A 14,461-nucleotide genomic window follows, 5' to 3' on the forward strand; every position below is an offset into this window, starting at 1 on the left:
ATGATACATTAGATTTCTATTAATGTGTCTACTCACTCTATGAGAAAAATATGCTGTTATTTCTTCAAGCATACCAGTTAAGAGAAACTGGCTTATCTGAGTCATGTTTGTTGATATTTATAAAGAAAATGGAATGTTTTATAGAAAAATAGAAGTTAAAAAATAAGAATTATTAAATATCAAATAATTATAGATCATGGAATAGAAATTACAGCAGAGAAAAATGCCACTTATGAAAATGTGATGTCCAGGATTTTCATTGTATTTTAAACATAGTACAATGGTATGTACTCACTCATAGGAGGATACTAGAAGTAAAACAAAGATGACTAGACTGCTACACAACTCCAGGGAGGCTACCTAGAAAACGGGACCCTAGGAAAGACACAGGGATCGCCCAGTGACAGAGAAATGGATGAGATCTACATGAACAACCTGGATGACAGTGGGAGTAATGAAGGGCAAGTCAAGGGAAAGAAAGCTTAGAGGAGCAGGAGATCCTAGCTGGATCAAGAACAGAAAGGGAGAACAAGGAATAACAGACCAGGATAAAATAAGACCACATGAGAACAGGAATAGGCAGAGTTCTAGAGAGGTCCCCAAAAATCCACAATGATATATCCTCTGTAGTCTGCTGGCAATGGTCAAGAGAAAGCCTGATCTGACCTAGTCTGGTGATCAGATGGCCAAACACCCTAACTGTCGTGCTGGAACTCTCATCCAATAACTGATGGAAGTGGATGCAGAGATCCTCAGCCAGGCCCCAGGTGGAGTTCCAGGAGTCCAATTGTCGAGAAAGAGGAGGGACTGCAAGAGTGTGAATTGTTGAGACCAAGGTTGGAAAAAGCACAGGGACAAATAGCCAAACGAATGGAAGCACATGAATTATGAACCAAAGGCTGTGGAGCCCCCAGCTGGATCAGGCCCTCTGGATAAGTGAGACAATTGAATAGCTTGAACTGTTTGGGAGGCATCCAGGCTGTGTGACCGGGACCTGTCCTTAGTGCATGAGCTGATTGTTTGGAACTTTGGGCTTACACAGGGACACTTTGCTCAGCCTGGAAGGAGGGTACTGGACCTGCCTGTACTGAATCCACCAGGTTTAAATGAATCCCCAGGGGAGTCTTGGCCCTGGAGGAGATGGGAATGGAGGGGAGGGGATGGGGGGCAATGTGGAGCCGGGGGCGAGAGGGAGGAAGACAGGGGAACCCATGGCTGATGTGTAAAATTAAAATACAAATATAATAAATTAAGTAAAGGAGAGAAAAAAATCTTTAAAAAAAGAAAAAAGTATAATGAAATTAAAGTAGTTATATTACATTGTGTATAGGTGTAATTTTGAAAACTACTAGATGGGAAAATCATTTTAAAAGAGACTAATCTATTTATTAAATGTAAATTAATATTTTACCATATGTTTTTGATATCTTTTTGTGTAACAAAACACACAATTGTTGCTATATTCAATCTTCAATACAGTTTTTAATCCTGGATTTGTGTTCTCACTTGAAGCAAATACTAACTGTTGTTCCACTAACTTTTAAAGTGTTTTTTATATAAATGTATATTCATAGATGTTGTAGAATATTATTTCAAGGTATGCTACTTTTGTTTCTGTTGCATTTCTTTAACTCTGTGAATCTGTGTTACTGTGCCTGTCTAAAACACCTGATGGTCTAATAAAGAACTGAATGGCCAATAGCAAGGCAAGAGAAAGGATAGGCAAGGCTGTCAGGCAGAGACAATGTATAGAAGAAGAAAGAAATGGAGAGAAGAGAGAAGAGGAACCAGAGAAGGAGAAGAACTCCAGGGCCAGCCACCCAGCTAAACAGCCAGCCACGGAGAAAAAGTAAAATTTACAGAAGTAAAAGAAAAGGAAAAGCCCAGGGGCAAAAGATAGATGGGATAATTTGAAGTTAAGAAAAGCTGGCAAGACACCAATTTGAGCTAAGGCTGGGCATCCATAAGTAATAATAAGCCTCTTAGTGTGAATTTATTTGGGAGCTACAGGCAGACCCCTTGAATAGAGTAAAAACAACAACAACACATAGATATCTGAAAAGAATTCAAAATTATAATGTCACAGATAACAATAATAAATGCATTTTTAGTTCATTGGTTTACCAAACATTTTGTAGTTTGTGTCTTTTTATGCCTCCTTTTCAGTAATTACAAAAGAATTGCTTTGTATTCCAAGAGTGAGAAAGCCATAGTTAAGTCACTCACTTTGTATTGACAGATTATTTCCATTTTAATTCCAAAAAGTACTGCAAAAATCATTTTGAGTGTTTTGTTTGCTTACATGTAAAGAATATTTAAAAATGTGTGTAGTAAGTCTGGGTGTGAAATATAAACATCTTCAAATTTGCCAGATGTAGCCACATTTATTTTTGCCAATATCTGTGCTAAATTGCCTCCCCAAAGACATGTATAGATAATTCTCTACAAACCCTCAACACTGGATTTTCTAGGACTCTGTAAACATTAGTTAATTATAAGTTAATTGCTGGGAAGCAATCTTTCATTTCATTTTAATGGCATTTCTCTAATTTCTAGTGGTTTTATAGTAGCTTTATGTTTATTGGACTTCAAATAAATTCTTGCATAAATTGACTGATCATATCATTGCCAAATTTCCTATTAATATGTTTCTCCTTTACTATTTCATGAGACATTTAAATATTCAAATACTCATCTTTTGGAGAATTTCATACACTATGTATCTTCTGTGGATTTTATAGTTATGTAATTTTTATCAGTCTTTCTCTTTGTAATATGAAATTTTCATTCTTTTCTTTTCACTGACAATTAGTCCATGTGCATTTTCCTTAAGGACATGACCTGAAGTCAGGTATTGTTTCTATATTTCTACCATATGTTCTGGCTTCATCTGTCATTTCTATCGATCAAATAGATTTTTATGAAATGGCATAATGTGTGTGTGTGTGTGTGTGTGTGTGTAGCCTATGTATTCATTTAAGATACTGTGTGAAGTTTTTGCCAATCCCCCTTGTCACCCACTTATCTAGGTACCCCTATTACTAGAAACAAACATTAAGGCTAAAAGTACTATATACTTGAGTTGTGGGACATTAAGAATCTGACCTGGAAGTTTCCTCCCACTGTTTAGCAACTATCATTCTAGAAGCTCCTTATTCCTACTACTAGGGTATAATTACTCAAAGGTGCTACCACACTGTGGATCCCATGAGCTACCATAGTGATCTGATGGGCACAATGCACCCATTAGCACAACAGTAGCGGTATGACTATGATGGGAGTAAACACTACTTTCAGCCTGAACTTGAGGCCTCCTCCACAATAATGAATTAATGCCTGGTACTGTAAAGCTGGTCAAAAACTGGAGACTGGTGAAGGTATGAGCCCTCAAGGAGACTCTATTGAGGATAATGCTATATGAATATACTGTGAAACTAATTTGTAAACATGTCTTCCCATTGTTACTGTGAAACTAATCTGTAAACATGTCTTCCCATTGTTAACTTTTGTTGTCAGTCTTTATTAGAGAAACTTTCTTTTGTAGTGAGCAGCAGTTAAAGCAGAGCCTCACAACTAGCCACAATGTGGAAAATATGTGAGGAAAGTGTTTGCTCCTAAAAGACCCGATCTGGGGAAAGGGTAGTAGGACATAGGATTTTCTGTACATGATGTGTACGTTCAACTCATGAAGTCATTGCGGCTGTTGGTTATCTTCTCAAGACTGACCTGTCACCGTTTCATCATCCATATGTAAGGACTTACAAGGCCCCACCCCTTTGAAGGGCAAAAGCAGTTCCTAAATCCTCAGAGAGGATTTATGATAATCCAACAATTAAAAAAGGAAACGAATGTGGAGTAATCTACCATGTGTACCAAAAAGCAGCTACTAAATCCAGTTTCCCTTGATGGTCTAAATTCCAATTTCCTTAAATCAGCAAACATGTTAAAAACTGAGAGAAAGCACTGGTAAGGTATTGATATTTGGAAGAGACAATGCTTGATCTCAATAAGACAGAGCCCTAGAAAACATTTGCAGGATTTCAGTTTGGTTCTTGTTTTAACAACTTAACAAAAGAAGAGAGTCAAATTGTCTGAGTACATTACCAGAGTAGACCTGTCCAGGCACCCTCTGGACCACTGTCAGCAGACCAAGGTGGGGTCCACCTTGTGGATTCCTGAGAGCCTCCCCAGCACCCTGCCTCTTTCTATTCCCATGATGTCCTCATCTATCATGGTATCTTCCTCCCTGCCCTCCCACTCTGTCCCTGTTCCAGCTTGACCCTCGCATTTCCCTATGTTCTCATCATGATGGCAGGACGTGCATAGATGACCCGCCACACTAGTCGAAGCCCATGAACTGTAGACTGGTGGCTGTGAAGCCCTCATGGGACTGAACTAGGCCCTCTGGATACGGAAGACGGTTGTTTGGCTCGAACAGTTTGGGGGGCGGGGTACCCAGACAGGTGGATAGGGATCTGTCCCTGGTCTATGGACAGGCTTCTGAAATCTGGTGCCTGTGGTGTGACTCCTTGCACAGCCTTGGTGCAGTGGGAAGGAGCTTGGACCTGCCTAGGCTCAGTGTGCTGGGCCCTGCTGACTCCCCATGGGAGACCTCGATTTGGGGGCTGCGGGGTGGCTTGGGAAAGAGTGCTGGGGGTGGAAGGAGGGAGGAAGGGGATCTATGGATAGCATGTGGAGTAGAAAATTTCTTAATAAAGAAAAATGAAAAAATATATTACTGAAAAAAATAAATCGAGTTAGTCTAACCAATGGCATTTTGTATGAAAGTTCTTCAACAATTCACCTATAGAGATGCTGACTGAGAGCACACTCATTAATTACACTACAGAGCAGGTGTGAAGCTTAGTCTTCAGATCAAAGTTTCCTCCACATAGAACACTGTGCCTATGGGAATTTGCTTTCATGTGTATACAAATAAGCATCAAAACTAATGTTATCAACTCAGATGCTTGTTAACCTTAAACTTTTCTTCTGAAGGACCTGGTTCAGTTTTCAGCCTAGGTGTCTACCCTTTACCCAAGTCCCACACTAAATATAGTCTCCAGGGAAAACAATACCATTTTGGCTTTTTAACATATTTTTCATGAAAGCTGACCCTTCTTGCCTGTTGCTGAGTCCCCTATTATCCTTTAAGATTTTAAACTTCTCCAATTACCAAATTAATTAAATATCCTTTATTCTCATTTGTAACTGTGAAGTGCTATTTAAATATGGCCTCCTTAAATAAAAGCTCAATATCTATTTGGCTTTTATCAAGCCCTATGACTTCCAAAATACAATTTTGCTGTCTACATTAGTAATGAGCCAAAAGCTACCGTGGGCAGTATTTGACTCTTGTTGCGGCATCTCTCATGTTACAGAAAGGAAGAGTATATAGTCAGTAATTTATGATTATTTTCTGGATGAAAAATGTTGTATATGTTACCAGAACTATTCTTTATCTGTCAAAAAGATGCTATGTGATTATTCTCCCAAATAATTATTTTTTACTTAATATATTAACTTTTATGTACTAGTAAATATATAGACAAAATTTAATCAATACTTTTATATAGGGGTTGTATTCATTATTAAAATTAGCTTTCTTTAAATCCTGTATGTCTGAACATATTTATATACTGTCTATATAATCCATAGTATGTATTATGTTTTTAAAATCAATGCAATTAACTATACTTATCTCTATATATCTATTTCTCTAACATAGAATTTCCAGGTAACAGCGTTAACACAAACTTGATAAAACTTTACATAGTTACTATAATATGTCATTTTTACAAGCCCTGGTATTTATAAAAGCTTCTGTAATACACACACACATATCAGTTCTAGATAAATGTGTATATGTTAATGCTGAGTACTAATGTAGTAAACACTTTGTATAATGTTAGATGTTGTTTCTTTAAGACCTAAGCATGTTTCTCAGCTAATATTCCTTTTATGCCGTGATGATGACCATGTAAACCCAATACAACAGAAAAGCCCTTTCTTGGATTAAGTTGTATGAGATCTAACTTCTATTGTTTTCCCCTATTTTTCTGTAGCTTAAAATAACAAATGAAAATCATTAAATAAAGACCAGTAGGTTATATGAATATAGAATTATTTATAAATATGATATGTTCTCATATTGTTTGTGCTATGCAAATATAGTTTAATAATTTATCTTATCCTATTTTTTATTTTATCTTTAAACATCTCTGTACTTTTCATAATGCTCTTCAAAAATTGTTAAATTTCCATTTTTTGTTCTAGTGTGGCATAATATTCATATTCCATTGACAAGTTCTCCAATAGTTTTGATAATATTTTCCATAATTTTGTGCATGTGTATAATGTGTATGTATTACTTTGTAAAACATTGTACCATTTGTAGAGATCTTGTTTTATTTTGGTGATACACAAATTATTTTGTGATTTTTCTCCTAGACACAGAATTTTATTTGCCAGGTTGAACTGACAGTTTCACCTTACTATATGTTTGGATGCAGTGGCTACCTTCAAAATTCTCTCATTTCTCAAAAATTGTTGAACAGTTGCATCTGGATTTTTCTGCTATGCAAGAGACATGCACCACTACTATGTCATATTTTTCTTTCAATATCCCTCCAATGAATTTTCAATGCTATTTTACTCATTTTCAAGTATAAAGATATTTCTGTGTTAAACTATAATCTATATGCTAATGAATCTCTATTCTGTACCTTCGTGTCTCCTACCTACAATATATATCTGAGCATAGCTATTCAAAATCTATACCTTATAACTGAAAATCTAACAAGACTGAAAATTTAAGATGGCATCAGTGTTTTTGATCCTGCTTCTTATCCTGTCGTCCTTTGCCTGGAGCCAGCCTCATCTCTGCTTTCTGTATCTTCCTCTTGTTTGTTCTGTTACATATCCAGTCTTGATAAGTCACTTAACAATTCCCCTTGTCTCTCAAATCAGACACCACGAGGCAATGTCTGAACAGTTCCTTTCACATTCATATCTAATTCAGTAGAATTCCTCTCATTTCTGCACCCAAGCTCCCCCATCACCTCTTGACAAGCATTGGTAACCAAGATTTAGGTCTTAATTTCTATCTGACTTTATTGCTGTAATTTTTTTCACTACTTCTTTGAGCACAGGTTTGAATTCTTTTCTGTTTTCCCAGTTCTGCGAGAATGAGTCTCTGAAATTCCAATTTGAGAAAGCACCTTTGTCTGCCTTGGAGTCCTTTAATAAGCCACTCTGTATTGACATTGAATTATTTCTTTCTGACACTTTTATTGTGCATCCTCTGCACACACCTTTATTATAAATAAAACCTGTAGATCTTGAAATTCTTTAACTATGTCAAAATCTCTGTTTTGGATTTTTGTGCATGGTAGACTATATTTAAAATATCTGATTTGATCTCTCTCATTCATGTACTTTCAGGCCATACTAAAAGAATCTGTAGAATTTTGAATATGAATTAAAAATAGTACTTTCATGACTTGCTACACTTGAAAAAATATCAATATAGATGAAAACTTTATAAGAGACTGAGTACAATACAAAACATATATTTTTGTTTATTTAGTGATATAAAAATTTGCCATATAATACCTTAACTTTTCAATCTAAACTTATCTTTTAATTATTCTAGTATTATTTTAGAATTTATTATTTAAAACTGATATATCACTTTTTATTGTTATTTGGTGTTTCAACTGAATAAGAAGTATAACATACTGTTAATTAAGGAACCAGACAAATATTGTTTTTTTGTTTATTGGAAAAGGAAACATTTCTGCTATTCTCTTGAAAAGGCAAAGGTTTTTTTGTGAATTGGTCCATTTTGAACTCTTTAATAATATAATATGTACCTGGATGCATGAATTCTTCAAATTTTAATTAACCTGTATTTCCTTTCTTTTTGATGATATATGTTCTGATTATTTTTATTTTGTTTGATAAAAACTCTGAATTCTGATTATCACTCATCAAAGTTTTGCTATCTTATTTTTTTGTGTATGATAGCTAAAATAAAAGACTGCAATGAATATGTGACTATAAAAATTATTTCTGTCCTCTCAATGTACATTTATAGGATATTTATACTAAATTCCTTAATGGTGTATGGTGATATTGTGTCCCCCAATATATTGTGTACCCTAATAAACTTATCTGGGGTCAGAGAACAGAACAGCCACTAGACAGACATAGAGCCAGAAAATGGTGGCACACACACCTTTAATCCTATCCACTTGGGAGGCAGAGATCCACCCAGATCTCTGTGGGTTCAAAGCCACATTGGAAACAGCCAGGCATGGTGACTCATGGCTTTAATCCCAGGAAGTGATGGCAGGAAGCAGAAAGGTATATAAGACAGGAGGAGCAGGAACTAGAGCCTTTTTAAGGTCTTAGCTCTTAGCAGCAGTTCAGCTCAGATCCACTGGGATGAGGACTCAGAAGCTTCCAGTTTGAGGAAACAAGTTCAGCTGAGGAATTAACAAGGTGAGGTTGGATGTGGCTTGTTCTGTTTCTCTGATATTTCAGTGTTGACCCCAATATCGGGCTCCGGAGTTTTTTATTAATAAGATCCTTTACAATCCATGCTACAGTTGTGCTCACAAAAGAACCAGGTAGCTAGTGGGCATTGCCAGTTGTTTGGTAGCTTATTGTTTTTCCCACAGGAACTTAGATTTGATGGATTAAGTACAATTAGAGAAAGGAAAAGAAGTTTGAATCAGAGGAATTGCTGGATTGAAATATCATATAAGTGTTGGAGATGTCCTTCTCTATGCTGTGAATATGTGTTGCTCTGATTGGTTGATAAATAAAATTGCATTGGCCTATGGCAAGGCAGCTTAGAGGCAGGCAGGAAATTGAAGGAGAAAGACAAAAAAGGTGCAGAGTCTGAGGAGACCCCATCTACCATGCAGGAAGCAGCATGGCACACAGGTAAAGCCACTGAACATGTGGCAACATATAGATGAATGGAAATGTTTAGTTATAAGAGCTAGCTAGCAAGAAAATTGAACCATAGGCCATGTCCATGCAATTTATAATTAATATTAAGCCTCTGATTGATTATTTTATAAGTGGTTGTGTGACCTGCGGGGCCTGGCAGGACCAGAGAAACCTTCTGACTCCAAGAGAATATCTTAATACACACTAATACATGGTGTCTAAAAGTGCCATAGAATTAGATCCTTTGACAGTGATTTCAATAGATTTTTTTTTGCTAATAAAAGTCTCTAGAAAATTAATTTTGCAATTCTGCTAAATTGTGATATTAAAATATTTGGTAAGATAAATATTTTTTCAGGCTAATCGACTAGTTTTAAAAGCAGCTAATTTAATTACTATATATATATATGATTGTTAAATTCATGGGACCTAGAATCCACTAAAAGGCTAGTCAATGGATATGCCTGTTGGGGACTTTCATGATCAGACTATGCCAAATGGGAATAGCCAACCTAAATATGTTTAGCACTGTCTGCTGGCAGTCCAGTTAAGAAGAGGCAGAGGAGAGAAGTTTTGTTGTTGGCCTGTTTGCCTCCACTGTATGGGGAAGGTCATCTATCCTAATTCACTCATGTTAGAACCAGCTTTATTGGGCTTCCAGCACTAGCTGAAGATCATTAACTCTCCAAGAACCTTCTTCCATGCCTAAAATACTACACTGGGACTGCTAAGATAGCCAGCCTCATGACATAAACAGTAAGCAGTATCACCTTCTCTGGAGTGATTTCACCATTGTGGACTACCTAGATAATCTCATTAAGCCAATACAAAAAAAATCCCTCTATAATATACATCCATTATATCGGTGCTATTTCTCTAGATAACTCCTATACAACATACAAAGACATATAACCAACTCATTCAAGTGTAAAGTTTATGTTTGACTGCATCATTAAGTAGCAACTGTGGACAGTGTAATGAGGTTGACTCATCACTCATTTATGTGTAAATACCAAAAATGTGTTTCTACAGTTTATATTAGAGCAGCATATGTCTAACTCTATGACTGTATATCTGTATTCAAAACTGATGCTTCAAATATATGTTTTCATCTCAACTACTAAGATAAGCGCTTTAGAATATAATTAAATGTGTGAATGCGTACAATACTTATCTTTTGGTGTCAGAAATTATTTCCACGAGAAAATTAAAACTTTCTGCACTTAGAAACAAGCATAGTTTACATTTTCTAAAGAAAAAAATGTAATTAACCAACGTGTGTTCCGTTCTTTACCTTGATTCAACTTTTTTTTTTTTATTTACTGCTGTATTTCATTATTTTCTTATCACTCTATAATGTTTCTTCCACACTTTTTATCTTTGGAGTATCCAATTCTAATATTCCCTGATATTATATGTTTTTTAATGTATTTATTCCCATTTTCACAGTCATCTGTAAATTGTCAATTTTATAACTAATGCTTTATAAATGTAAACAATATACAAACAGTTGTATACATATTTTCATATGTATTTTCTGAATCATTCATCTTATCAAAATTGCCCCCAAAACTAAGAGAGCAGGCAGACATTTTTGTATCTGAGATTTAAGAAGTTTAGAAATTGATTTATAATTCTATATTAGTTACAGCAACAAGTTGTGAAAGTTAATGCCTTCTCTTAGACTCACGAAAGAAATAAGATGTTAAGACATATCACTCAGAAATTCAAATTTAGATAGACAAGAAAATTAGGCTATAGCTAAAAGCTGGTTATGTAGAGCAGAAGCCACTTGAGATATGAAGTTGTGGGGATGCTTATTACATGGGGATTTTGGAGAATTCATGTAGCCTGAATAGAGGTCAGTGTGTGAGAGAAAGCTGTGAATGCATGTAGAGACTTAGGGGAGTACCCTCTTTCATGGACTTTCCATCCATCACGTCCACCTCATAATTCCAGTTATGATCTGATTCAAATTCCTTATTATTTCTGGCATAGGAAGAGTAATGTTGTTACTGAATGTGTAACCACCAACTTCTTCAAAAACATACATTCCAGGGAGAAAAGATTTTACCAGAGCTACATTGTGATCCCTTATCAATGATTCAGAAACAGCCCCTCCCAGCTCACCCTCCTCTCTTCTGTTACCCTTAGGTGAGTATGGTACTATCAAGAGGTGTCAGCTTTTGAGAAAAATGTGCTGTGGATATTGCTCTGTGTAAATAAAGTTCTGATTGGCCAGTGGCCAGGCAAGGAAGTATAGGCGGGACAAGAGAGAAGAGAATTCTGGGAAGTAGAAGGCTGGGGAGAGACACTGCCAGCCGCCGCCACGACAAGCAACATGTAAAGGTACTGGTAAGCAACAAGCCATGTGGCAAAGTATAGACTAACAAAAATGGGTTAATTTAAGATAGAAAAGGTAGATAACAAGAAGCCTGCCACAGCCATACAGTTTGTAAACAATGTAGGTTTCTGTGTGCTTTCTTGGTTGGATCTGAGCGACTGTGGGACTGGCGGGTAAGAGAGATTTGTCCTGACTGGGCCAGGCAGGAAAATTCAAACTACAAAAATGCATTAAGATTTTGGATGTAAACAAATAGAGATTAGGGGAAAGGAAGTATATAATAAAAGGACACTTACCAAGTTCACAGTTCTGTGACATGGGCTTGATTTAAATATTGAGTTTCATTCAGAAGATTCAGGAATACCCAGCCACCCTGTCTCTTTCCCACCTGAAAATTGGCCTCTAACATAATAGCAAAGTAATGCACTATAGACTACACTGATGTAATACACAGAACAGCCCAAGAGGAGTCTATAGAGAAATATGAAGTCAAGTTGAGGGGAAAACTATTGACACTAAAGTAATTTAAAACCCTGGGAATTATATCTACTACAAATATCAAACAAAATCAAATTCCTAGCCACATTAACATTAATCGTCCCACTAAAATTCTACTTAGCACAGTCTCTAGGACTTGAAACACCATGCCTAGCATCTACCAATAAAATTATGAAACATTTCCAAAGATTAATTTTTAAAAAATAGTATGCTGAAGAAATAAAGCAAACGCTGGAACCAGACTGATGTAGGGCAAGATGTTAGAATTATCTGATAGGTAGTTTAAAATAATTGAAATCAATACATTAAAAATTCTAATGGAAACATGAGCAGCACACAAGAATAGCTTTAAGCAGAAATAAGGAAATTTCATTAATATAATAAAAAAGAAAGGCTGGGAAGGAAAAACAATATTCAGAATTCGGAAAATCCAAGACAATCTTCAAAAGTCTGGCAAGTGCAATGCTATGGGAACACCAAAGGGAAGCAGACCAATTGAGATGTGAGAAAAGAGAAATAGCGGGAGAAGGTGGTCCCTGATTACTCATAATACCAAACTGCAAACTGGAAGTTCAGAGAAACGAGACAGGACTTGTAGTCTGACTTTCTGTGAGGACAGTCGGCTTCCAAATAATAATGACTATTTATTATGAAAGTCCACCCTAGACTTAGGCTTGTCCCACCAGCTCTTAGAACTTAAATTGACCCATTTCAGTTCATCCACATGTTGCCATGTGACTCATGGCTTTTTCCTCTCCTCATGCGTGTCTTGCTCTCCTTGAGTCTGGCTTGGGACTCCTTTCTTCTTCCCAGAACTCTCTGTACCCAGATCCTGCCTAACCTTTCTGCCTAGCTAATGGCCATTGAGCTCTTTATTAAACCCATCACAGGGACATCTTTTTCACAGTGTAAAGGAATAGTGCAGAAAAAGGACCCACAGTTATATACCAATAAATTCAATATTTAAATTGCTGAAATCTGAAGACAAAGAGAAGGATCTTGAAATGAAAATAATAGCCTAAATCTTGTTTTTGAAGTATGTTTTCATGTTGTTAAAAATATGTTTTATCATTTCTTAAATATACTTTTGCACATATAAAATCCAAGTCACATGCTTGCATATCAGCATTCACAAAGTTGTACCTGAGTGAGCAGAATGGGAGACTCCAGATGACTTGTTTAGAAGATGCATTTTCTTGAAGGAGAAATCATGCTGGGAAACAAGATTATATGGAATCTTAGAATACAAAATAACAATCTTTTGTTAATCCAAGTCTGTTATGAACAATCAACCATAGTTATTTGATAATTTTATGTTAGTAGACTTTATTTATGGTTTAATACATTTAGAGTATAGATGGAAGAACTTAAGTTTAAATATCAAACATGTGCAATATGAGGTCAGGTCTTTCTCATCTACCATCTTACTTTTTATAAAGATGTTGAATATATACATACATATATATATATATATATATATATATAATATTCAGTAAGGCAGCATTTGTGTATATCAAATAAGTCAGTGATTCTTTGCAATATGTGTGCACATGCAATATGTGTTTATATGTGTCTATATGTATACTTGTTTGAATTCACACATGTACTTACTAGTCCAGTGATGTCTGATTTTAGGGACTAAACACATCAAGTATAAATGTGCATATGTATCATACTACATGCTTATCATGGCTATTTCCAGATACATCCACCTGTGCTTAATAAGTCACAAGCCTGCCATCTTTCCCATTCTTAAAAACATCAATAATCCTGTGCATTCTAACATTTTACTTTTATAATGACGAAGAATCAGACCTTCTTCAAAATGGCATTCAGAGCCATGCTTCTTTTATCTCCCCAGCTCATATGATGTTTTATGCTTGTTGCTTCACCTGCAACCCAGAACCTCTGTCTATGTTTCACAGCCTCATCTCACTGTTTTTATCTACTGGAAAGGTTGATAATAAGGTACTTGCATAAAAGATTTTGAGTTCCATTCCACCCTTAAAATATCATGCAGATGTGGAAAGTATACTGTCTTCTTGTTTTGTTCACTTTATTTCAGGTTTTGTATTAACTTATACAGTTTCTTAAATTCAAATAAAGAAAATATTACTTGGAATCTTGAAGTATGGCAAACACAGTTTCCTTACAATATTAAGGTTTTGTAATGTGCATACAGTTTGAGAATATTTGTACATACCTATGGACAGTAAAATAATTTTTTCTCTCTCTCATATATATATATATGTGTGTGTGTGTGTGTGTGTGTGTGTGTGTGTGTGTGTGTGTGTGTATACATATATGCTAAATGTTAAATCCAAAATGTATCATTTTTCAGTAAGCACAATTTTTTAGTAGACAAAAATTAAAATTTTATTCAAACATATTAATTTTAATAATTCAAATGGTTCAGAATCTTTGCCAAAATAAACTTAACAATTTGCTGATCTAGAATATGTAGCATTTTCTGCAATAATATACAAGGTCTGGTGGGCAAGCCAGAATACTTGGCAATGCCCTGTATTGTTTTAAACGTCCTCACAATGCTCTTAACTAACAACATACAGAGAGGGTTCAAGCCTTTTTATTTGACAGCTTGTCGATTCAGGGGAGCATTATTCCTTTATAGGGTACCGTGTGTGTGTGTGTGTGTGT

This window comes from Onychomys torridus, chromosome 4, assembly GCF_903995425.1.
Source record: "Onychomys torridus chromosome 4, mOncTor1.1, whole genome shotgun sequence".
In the NCBI taxonomy this organism is placed as follows: Eukaryota; Metazoa; Chordata; class Mammalia; order Rodentia; family Cricetidae; genus Onychomys; species Onychomys torridus.